The following is a 9476-nucleotide window of genomic DNA, read 5'->3' as shown; positions in this document are numbered from 1 at the left end:
TTGGCCGGGTGGCGGAATTGAGGGACAGGCGCACAGACGTAGAGACACACAGACCGAAATTTCCGCCTCGAAGTAAGAAAGACTGTTAGACACGCCAGACTCAGAGGCGTTCAATAACTTTGCGAGGAAAGAAATCACGGATGGGCCGTTGCACCCTTCAGCGCTTTTTCTCTCCCGTCCGTTCGTACAGTGCCCCAGTGCGTTCCCGATTATCAGATCCGCTGACTGGTATGGAAGCAATTTGGCAAACACTTCACAGTGCCAGCTGTAAAGTGATTGCCCGACATACACTCTTGACCTATCCTGCGCCAGTTTCTGAAACCCCCTCTGCAGTACCAATACATGACGTTTTTGGCGATCAAAACTGGATGTGCCCGGTACATAGCCAGGTGCCCTAAACGTGGCTGTAGCCTAAACGTGACTGCGCAAGCAAAATTAATATATTCCTCCGTGCAATTATATTCCTTGTGAGACAGGATAACGCCACGCGTACAACCATGCCAATTTTCATCGCGCAGACGAACTGATAATGCCCTTTAATAATGGCCATAATTGATTATCACACCCTTTAGCCATGATCACGGCCACGTGTACCCTGTTCGCTCGCGTTGCGCGAACATGGCGTTGCGGGCGCAGAAAGTTCCTCGATTTTTCTCCCAAATGTACCCATAAGGCACAGCCAATAAGGCAACTCGTTCTCTATAGGAGTACCTAGGACTGGCAGATCACGGAGGCCCGTTGTTCGCGCCAGGCCGCATGCAGTTCGTTGGCACGGCACGCGGGGCGCTGAAATAATAGGCCAGTCGAGCGATCGTCATTCGCTTATAAAAGCGCAAGCGGGCAGCGCCCGCAACCGCCGGCCTCGCTTCAATACACTCCGAGGCTCGTGACACATGCTGGGGTCGAATTCTCCAAAAAAGGTGCGTCGTTTTGAAGCGACGCGGTGTTTGCATGTAAATGCATGTATTATTGGGTGGGGGCGTCGCTTTGGGAGGCGGGTAACTAGAGGAGACACGGGGATACCCCACCTTGCTCAAAAGGCAAAGCGACACGCAACAGGGCGCGTCGGTTTGCCTGTTGGGCAAGGTGGGGTCTTGGCATGTCTCTTCTACACTTTCCCACCTCCCAAAGTGACGCCCCCATCCAATTATATCTGCATTTGCATGCAAACACCACGTCGCTTCAAAACGACGCCCCTTTTTTAAGGAATTTGGTGACTGTCAGCTGAGTGGTGTTCATTTTTACGTCCGTGTATCATTTCCACATGCCGGTTGGTTGTTCTCTCTCTCTCTCTCTCTCTCTCTCTCTCTCTCTCTCTCTCTCTCTCTCTCTCTCTCTCTCTCTCTCTCTCTCTCTCTCTCTCTCTCTCTCTCTCTCTCTCTCTCTTTCCAGGCCCGTGTGGTAGTGGTAACGACTTCAACTGCACATCAAAGCAACGACTGCTATTTCGACCGATCTCGGGTTTCAGAGGAGGACCATGCAGGGCACGGAGCAAGAATATTCTCGCTCCGTGGACCACGACCTTGTGGTGCTGATCCCGAAGTCTACGGCCCATTATATATTCCGGCGGCGGAGGCCGTGTTTCCTAAGGAGGAAAAAAGCAAAACTCCCACCTCCCCTCGCGGGAACCCCTGTGTAGATGCGACGCATAGGGGGTTCACGTTGCAGCGTTGGACAGCGGAGGAACGGCGCTGGAACGATAGAGCGGAGCGGCGCAGGCACCGCGTTTTATAGCGCGCATAACGGTGAGGGGACGCGCCGGCGCCAGTGCGTCTGCCGCGGCTATGACGCAAAACAATCCACTTTAATCCAGTCCAATCCAATCCAAGCCTGTCCAATCGAATCCAATCCAATGCCCCTCGCGAGAGAGTGTTCGCTATCGGAGAGGAGAGGGGGTGAGCGGCGAGGAGAATGGGGGAGGGGTGGACGCCGACAACGCCGGATGGATGCAGGGACAAGGCGAATGAATGAGATGCGTTCGCCTCTAAAAAACGGCTGTGTGTAGCATATTTAGAAATATCGCAAATATTTAGAAATAGGGTCTAACTCCGCACCACTATGGTGTGACTCACAGGTCAAGTCTTCCTCCGGAGCGTTAAACCCAAGGTCTGGTTAATTTTGTTTTAGTTCAAAAGAACAATCGCGCCTGGGGAGAAGAAAAAGCAAAGTCTGAGTAGAACTGGCACAATTTGCGGCTGCCTTCTCGCTCTCTTCAAGTACTATCGCTTCCACAATCCCGCTAAATGAGAGGGCGCCAGAAAGATGAAGGCATAACTCGCTATTACAACGTGGGAGAGCCCTTGCTCCTGCGATCGGATGTAATGAAACCTTGGCGGGGACAGGTAAGTTTACTTCCATAAAAATTGCTAGGGTTTCACAAAGGTCCACACCTTCGCATAACGCGCGCCTGATGCTGTACCAGTTGAGAGATAGGAACGTTTGGTAGAGCACGGGACGCGTTAGGTTCTGGGTTCGCGCCACACCTGGAGTGCAATTTCATTGTCTTTGAACAGCAGAACTGTTCAAGCTTGAGCTTGGTCCGATGGCGTCAGCAAGAAAAATATCAAGAAAATAATTGTCTATAGGTCATTCCTAAAGCTACGTGCAGTACGGGGGCGGCTACATTGTTGTCAGCAGTCAGCCCACTCAGGGTGCCTAACTCACCGTGAAGGAAGTGTAAACTAAAGCGTGGCAAACTGTTCGCATGGCGACGCAGGGAAACATCCCCATCGCGAGGGGCACGATCAAATGCAGAGCATTTCCGGGGGCGCACGACGTTAAGCAGTTTGCGTTACGTTAATGTTGTTGCACTTGTGGCAACTGCTGACGAGAGAGCGCTCGTCAGCAGTAAAATTGGCAGCCTCGGCGCACGTTGAGTCCGAGAGAGGGGAGAGAGTGTCCTTGAAACGTGCCTTGGCGCGCTATCGAATGTTGATCGCGCCGATAGCGAAACGTCTGAGCCGGGCATGTCGAGGCGAGCGATGCGGACTACTACGGACGCCTAGAACGGGTGACATCGTGAGTTAAAGAAATGCTCTGCATTTAAAAGACGCGCGCGGTGCCTCCTGGGCAGGCGGGACACTGCGAAAGTAGCGCGCGCCCACAAAGAGCGGAGGCACGCTCTAGCCTCCCGGCCTAGCCACACAGCAGGGCTCAACTCTACTCGGGGATCGCGCGGCCCAAAAAAAGTCGACTGCATGTCTCTCTCGATCCACCGCCCCCCCCCCCTTTTTTTGTGGGGGGGGGGATCCGCTGTCTCTCTCTCTCTCTCTTCCCGACGCAAAACATTCGTAGTTTAAAACTTTATTGGTAACCAGTTCCTTCAATATCTGTCACAAAAACCAAGCTGTTCGCTACACAGAATGCAGCATGGGTGTAGTGTACGAAATTCCCCAGAGATGCAAAAAAGTGTACATAGGGTAAACTGGATGGTGTTTCGATGAGAGGGCGAGGGAGCAGAACTGGACGATTACAAGTAATGTTGGTGGCCACTTTTCTGAACACTGCAAAAGATGCAAGTGTAGCCCCCTGCAAGATTGCACTAAGTTTATGAGGAGGGCAAGCGGAAAGCTTGAGCGCGAAATTTTTGAAGCTCATTTCATCAGCTGTCGGTGGTAGCGTACACCGAAACGCCTTGGGACAAAGCCAACTTTATCCACGCGCTCTTCGGGCGCAGCTCCCTCTGCACGTTCGCACCTGGCGAGGGCGCGCACGCCAAGTGTCGCGCTATAATATCACGCCAAAAAGCAGGTGCGGTACCTCGCACTAGTCGCGCAGTTAACCTTCTAGCACGGCATGGATAGGCCGCGCGTGGTTCTATCCGCGGAAGAAAGGGCAGCCATTGAAGAACGTAAACGTTCCCCATAATCGCAGAATAATGATGCACAATAATGTATACGAAATATCTGCGTTCGGGTGAACCTCAGCGAAATAAAAGGGTTCCTTTTTGGAAGATCGATGGCTTTGCGTTCTCATTACAATCATGACATTTGATTTTGGCAGACGTGCTTTCGCTTTCGTTTTGCGATCATTGCATTTTAATTTTAGTCATTTTTGCTTTCAAGCTTCGCGTGTATCCCTGTTTCTGGAGTGAAGAGCAAATTTTTTTCTCATTCCTCGTCCATTGCTTCTAAATGCGTCGTTATCACAGCCCCTTTCGGAGATTGTCACGTGAACCATAATAACAGGCCAGATTGACGTCATATTTAAAAAAAAGCGTTCAATCGCGTATCTCACCCAAAGCTGCTTTTAAAACTCATCTCTATAGTAAAGAACAACTTATTGCTTGATTGGATAGATGCTCCTCTTGCTTTTACGGAGCCAAAGTGCAGGCATTGAGGGTGTATGTTAAATGCGCGGCCAGAGCGCAACGATGTTGATGACGATGTTTGGATTTTTATTACGGATAGCCGACTAAGGGCGAAGAGCAAGTGTACTCCGGAATTACCTATACCACACTGTATGGAAATGCCAACTAGACTCCTCAATCCCCCCCATCCCGCGCCCTATCCCTTCCCAATAAGAGGCCGTGCTGACACTGGATGACAAGCGCCAGCTGCCGGGCCAGTCCCACTCAGCAACCCTTGGCACAGATGCTCTAAACTAAGCTCCACTCCCCAATCAGAAATTGCCATTCTTACAAACTTTACTCTCGATCTTTTTTTCTGAAAGACCCTGGGCGTCGCCTTGCAGAATGTACCCACGGCGTCTGATACAATGACGACGATCATAATACTAACGACGATCGTGTTAATCATGACGACATTTCTTCCCCGATGTATGTACGGACGCATAAATGTTTGAATGAAGCCCATACTATGCACCCCATTTCTGAACAAATATATAGAGACCATTTACACTTAGCGTAACGGGATTGACCAGCGGAGCTACTCATGACCTAGTGATTAGCACAAATTAATACTACTGTTGTGTATAGCCAATTTAAAGCCTAGCAGGTAAACCACTCCCATGTCTTTATATGCCTGGCGCGTTTGTTACTTCTCATAAACTCGGACATGCCGCCACTAACCAGGCCTGTTTATCCCTCGACTCTGCGCAGAACCGAAGAGAACGAGGTTGCAATCGCCACCGGCGCTTGTACAGGTCAAACTTACCACTCCATCCCTTGCGCTCTCTCACGCCCTCTCACTCTCCGATAACACGGAAATTACGGCACTTGAAGAGATAGAAAACACCACCGTGTTGCGGTATTTTCTGCGCACACTATTCCAAGGTTCGAAACTGCCCACGCTAAGGCAGGCGTCTTCTTGTGTAAAAAAATAACTTGAGTTTTGGTTTAACGCACAGGAGGCACACTTCCCATGTGAGGCACACCATACTTTGGTGGAGTTGGACCCAGAGGATCGAACGTGCGTGCGATGTTTCTAAATGTTCTGCACACAGCCGCTCTTGTTTTTCTCGCCCGGTTCATTGGGTCAGCTGGCGTCCTTTTTTTACTCTTTGTTTTCTGTTCTACTTGGAACAGGACCAGCCAAGATATCTGCTGTAGAGTAGTTATTATGTCCCCGCTCTACGACACGGCTATTAACGCGGTGTTTTTGTTTGATAACGTGGGTTTTCCTTCGCAATTAATAATCTGGAAATGTATGAGCCATTACAGCAGTGTTACAAGTTTGCAACGGTCCTCCCTATACGTACTTCGTGTTGAAGCATTCTTTCCCTTTGGGCGGCGGATGAATCAAGTGACAGAGAAACATAGGGAGAGAGACCAACAGAAATGCAAATTTTAATGTTGAGGAGGCTCAAGAGTCTTGAAAAAAATAAAAGACCGCTGGCACGGTGCGCTCCATAGGTATACAGATCAGGTCATGTTTTAACGTGAATGCCTCTATCATCGAAATCAATGCCTAAATGTCAATTTGAATCATGCAATCATAATACACACCGGTGGCTTAATGGCAAAGACCTGGTGCGGCTGAGCCCAAGGTCGCGGTTCTTGCCTGGCCGCGGCAGCCGCTTTTCTGATGTGATCGAAAACATAAAATGTTTGTGTCGAGATTTCCGCGCACTTCAAAGATTCCCAGGTAATCAACATTATTTCAAATGTCGTGATTACGCCGTGCCTTATTCGATGCGTGAATTACCATTTTTGTTTTTAGGCAGTGCTTATTAGTCCTCGGATTCTTATAGATTTTCCCAAAGCTTGTGATGATTGCGTGCAAAAAATTCATATATAAATTATTCCGAGCCTACAACAACCTACTTATGAGGTTAATATCAGCGTACTTGAGCAGCCGTGAACTGTTCGTCATTTTTACAACTATTGTTCTAGTAGTAAATTTACGGTTGAATCGGGCATCCCCAAAATATATACTTTTTTCGTTTTTTTTCATAAAGACATGATGAACATATTCCTCGACACGTACCATACTAAAAGAAGAAATGAAAAGCATTAAACCAAGCTGAACCGCAATCGAACACAAGATGTCCGTACTGTCAACAAAATAAAGAATATCAACCCCACAATAGAGTGGAATGAGGAGTTAATCAAAATCAACACCAGCGTACGAGGCTGATTATGCAGAGTTCTCAAGCGGAGTCTTCCTGACAGCTGGCCGCAGTCGCTGATGAAGGTTTTCTTGGGTGTGGGCGAGCTGAAGTTCTCGACCTTCTTGATGCCTCAATTTCTCAACCTTCTTGATACCAACGGCGAACACCACGGGCTTCCCCTCCAGCTAGCTGGTCTTGGCCCTGGTGAGGAAGAACTGCGAGCCACTGGGGATCGCGCAGACGTTCGCCATGGGCAAGATTTCCGGAGCCGTCGGCTCCAGCTGGGAGTTCTCGTCCTCGAACTTGCAGCCGTAGATGGACTTGCCTCAGACTCTGAGGTTGTTCTCGAGTGGAGTCTTCCTCACAGCTGTCCGTAGTCGTTGATGAATGTCTTCTTGGATGTGGCGAGCCGAAGTTCTGGATCTTTTTGATGGCTGAAGTTCTCGACCTTCTTGATGCCCTTGACGACGTCGGCGAACACCACGGGCTTCCCCTCCAGCTATCTGGTTTGTCCCTGGTGAGGAAGAACTGCGAACCATTGGGGATCGCACAGGTGTTCGCCATGGACAAGATTTCCGGACCCGTCGGCTCCACCCGGGGGTTCTCGTTCTCGAACTTGCAGCCGAACCTCAGACCCCGAGGTAGTTCTCGAGTGGATTCTTCCTCACAGCTGGCCGCAGTCGCTGATGAAGGCCTTCTTGGATGCGGCGAGCCGAAGTTCTCGATCTGCTTGATGGCTGAAGTTCTCGACCTTCTTGATGCCCTTGAAGACGTCGGCGAATGCCACTGCCTTCTCGTCCAGGCAGCTGGTCGTGGCCGTGGTGAGGAAGAACAGCGAGCCGTTGGGGCTCGCGTAGAAGTTCGCCATGAACAATATTTCCGGACCCTTCGGCTCCAGCCGGGGGTTCTCGTCCTCGGACTTGCAGCCGTAGATGGACTTGCCTCAGACCCCGAGGTAGTTCTCGAGTGGATTCTTCCTCACAGCTGGCCGCAGTCGCTGATGAAGGTCTTCTTGGATGCGGGGGAGCCGCAGTTCTCGACCTTTTTATAGCTTAAGTTCTCGACCATCTTGATGCCGACGGTGAACACCACTGCCTTCCCGTCCAAGCAGCTGGTCTTGGCCGTGGTGAGGAAGAACTGCGAGCCGTTGGGGCTCGCGCAGACGTTCGCCATGGACAAGATTTCCGGACCCGTCGGCTCCAGTCGGGGGTTCTTGTCTTCGAACTTGCAGCTGTAGGTGGACTTGCTTCAGACCCAGAGATTATCTAGAGTGGATTCTTCCTCACAGCTGGCTGAAATCGCTGGTGAAGGTCTTCTTGGATGCGGGCGAGCCGAAGTTCTCGACCTTCTTGATGGCTGAAGTTCTCGATCTTCTTGATGCCGACGGCGAACGCCACGGGCTTCCCCTCCAGCCAGCTGGTTGTGGCCGTGGTGAGGAAGAACAGCGAGCCGTTGGGACTTGCGCAGACGTTCGCCATGAACAAGATTTCCGGACCCGTCGGCTCCAACCGGGGGTTCTCGTCCTCGAACTTGCAGTCGCAGATGGACTTGCCTCAGACCCCGAGGTCGTTCTCGAGCGGAGTTTTCCCCACAGCTGGCTGCAGTCACTGATGAAGGTCTTCTTGGATGTGGGTGAACCGAAGTTCTCGACCTTCTTGATGCCCTTGACGACGCCGGCGAACGCCACTGCCTTCCCGTCCAGCCAGCTGGTCTTGGCCGTGGTGAGGAAGAACTGCGAGCCGTTGGGGCTCGCGCAGACGTTCGCCATGAAGAAGATTTCCGGACACGTCGGCTCCAGCCGGGGTTCTCTTCCTCGAACTTGCAGCCGTTGATGGACTTGCCTCAGACCCCCAGGTCGTTCTCGAGTGGAGTCTTCCTCACAGCTGGCCGCAGTCGCTGATGAAGGTCTTCTTGGATGCGGGCGAGCCGAAGTTCTCGACCTTCTTGATGCCGATGGCGAACACCATGGGCTTCCCCTCCAACCAGCTGATCTTGGCCGTGGGTAAGAAGAACCGCGAGCCGTTGGGGCTCGCGCAGACGTTCGCCATGGACAAGGTTTCCGGACCCATTGGCTCCAGCCGGGGGTTCTCGTCCTCGAACTTAAGCCGTAGATGGACTTGCCTCAGACCCCGAGGTCGTTCTCGTTTGGAGTCTTCCTCACAGCTGGCCGCAGTCGCTGATGAAGGTCTTCTTGAATGCAGGCGAGCCGAAGTTCTCGACCTTCTTTATGCCCTTGACAACGCCGGCGAACGCCACTGCCTTCCCGTCCAGCCAGCTAGTCTTGGCCATGGTGAGGAAGAACTGCTAGCCATTGGGGCTCGCGTAGACGCTTATCATGGACAAGATATCCGGACCCGTCTTCTCCAGCCGTGGGTTGTCGTCGTCGAACGTATACCGCCGTAGATGGACTTGCCTGAGACCCCGAGGTCGTTCTCGAGTGGAGCCTTCCTCACAGGTGGACGCGGTCGCTGAAGGTCTTTGGAAGTGGGTGAACCGAAGTTCTCGACCTTCTTGATGCCCTTGACGACGCCGGCGAACGCCGCTGCCTTCCCGTCCAGCCAGCTGGTCTCTTGGCCGTGGTGAGGAAGAACTGCGAGCCGTTGGGGCTCGCGCAGACGTTCGTCATGGACAAGATATCCGGACCCGCCGGCTCCAGCCGTGGGTTGTCGTCGTCGAACCTGCCGCCGTAGATGGACTTGCCTGAGACCCCGAGGTCGTTCTCGAGTGGAGCCTTCCTCACAGGTGGACGCGGTCGCTGAAGGTCTTCTTGGAAGTGGGTGAACCGAAGTTCTCGACCTTCTTGATGCCCTTGACGACGCCGGCGAACGCCGCTGCCTTCCCGTCCAGCCAGCTGGTCTTGGCCGTGGTGAGGAAGAACTGCGAGCCGTTGGGGCTCGCGCAGACGTTCGCCATGGACAAGATTTTCGGACCCGTCGGCCCCTGCCGGGGGTTCTCGTCCTAGAAGT

General features: G+C 52.2%; 2 pseudogenes; both read right to left on the bottom strand.

Moving 5' to 3' along the window:
- Positions 1-7488: 7488 nt before the first annotated feature.
- Positions 7489-8352, bottom strand: LOC144161064 (uncharacterized; annotated as a pseudogene).
- Positions 8353-8387: 35 nt separating this feature from the next.
- On the bottom strand, positions 8388-8799 carry LOC144161048 (peptidyl-prolyl cis-trans isomerase A pseudogene; annotated as a pseudogene).
- Positions 8800-9476: the final 677 nt, after the last annotated feature.

This window comes from Haemaphysalis longicornis, unplaced genomic scaffold (genome assembly GCF_048455015.1).
Source record: "Haemaphysalis longicornis isolate Haplotype H1 unplaced genomic scaffold, Haemaphysalis longicornis Haplotype H1 scaffold_1, whole genome shotgun sequence".
NCBI lineage: Eukaryota > Metazoa > Arthropoda > Arachnida > Ixodida > Ixodidae > Haemaphysalis > Haemaphysalis longicornis.
This window is presented reverse-complemented; position numbering and strand designations above follow the sequence as displayed.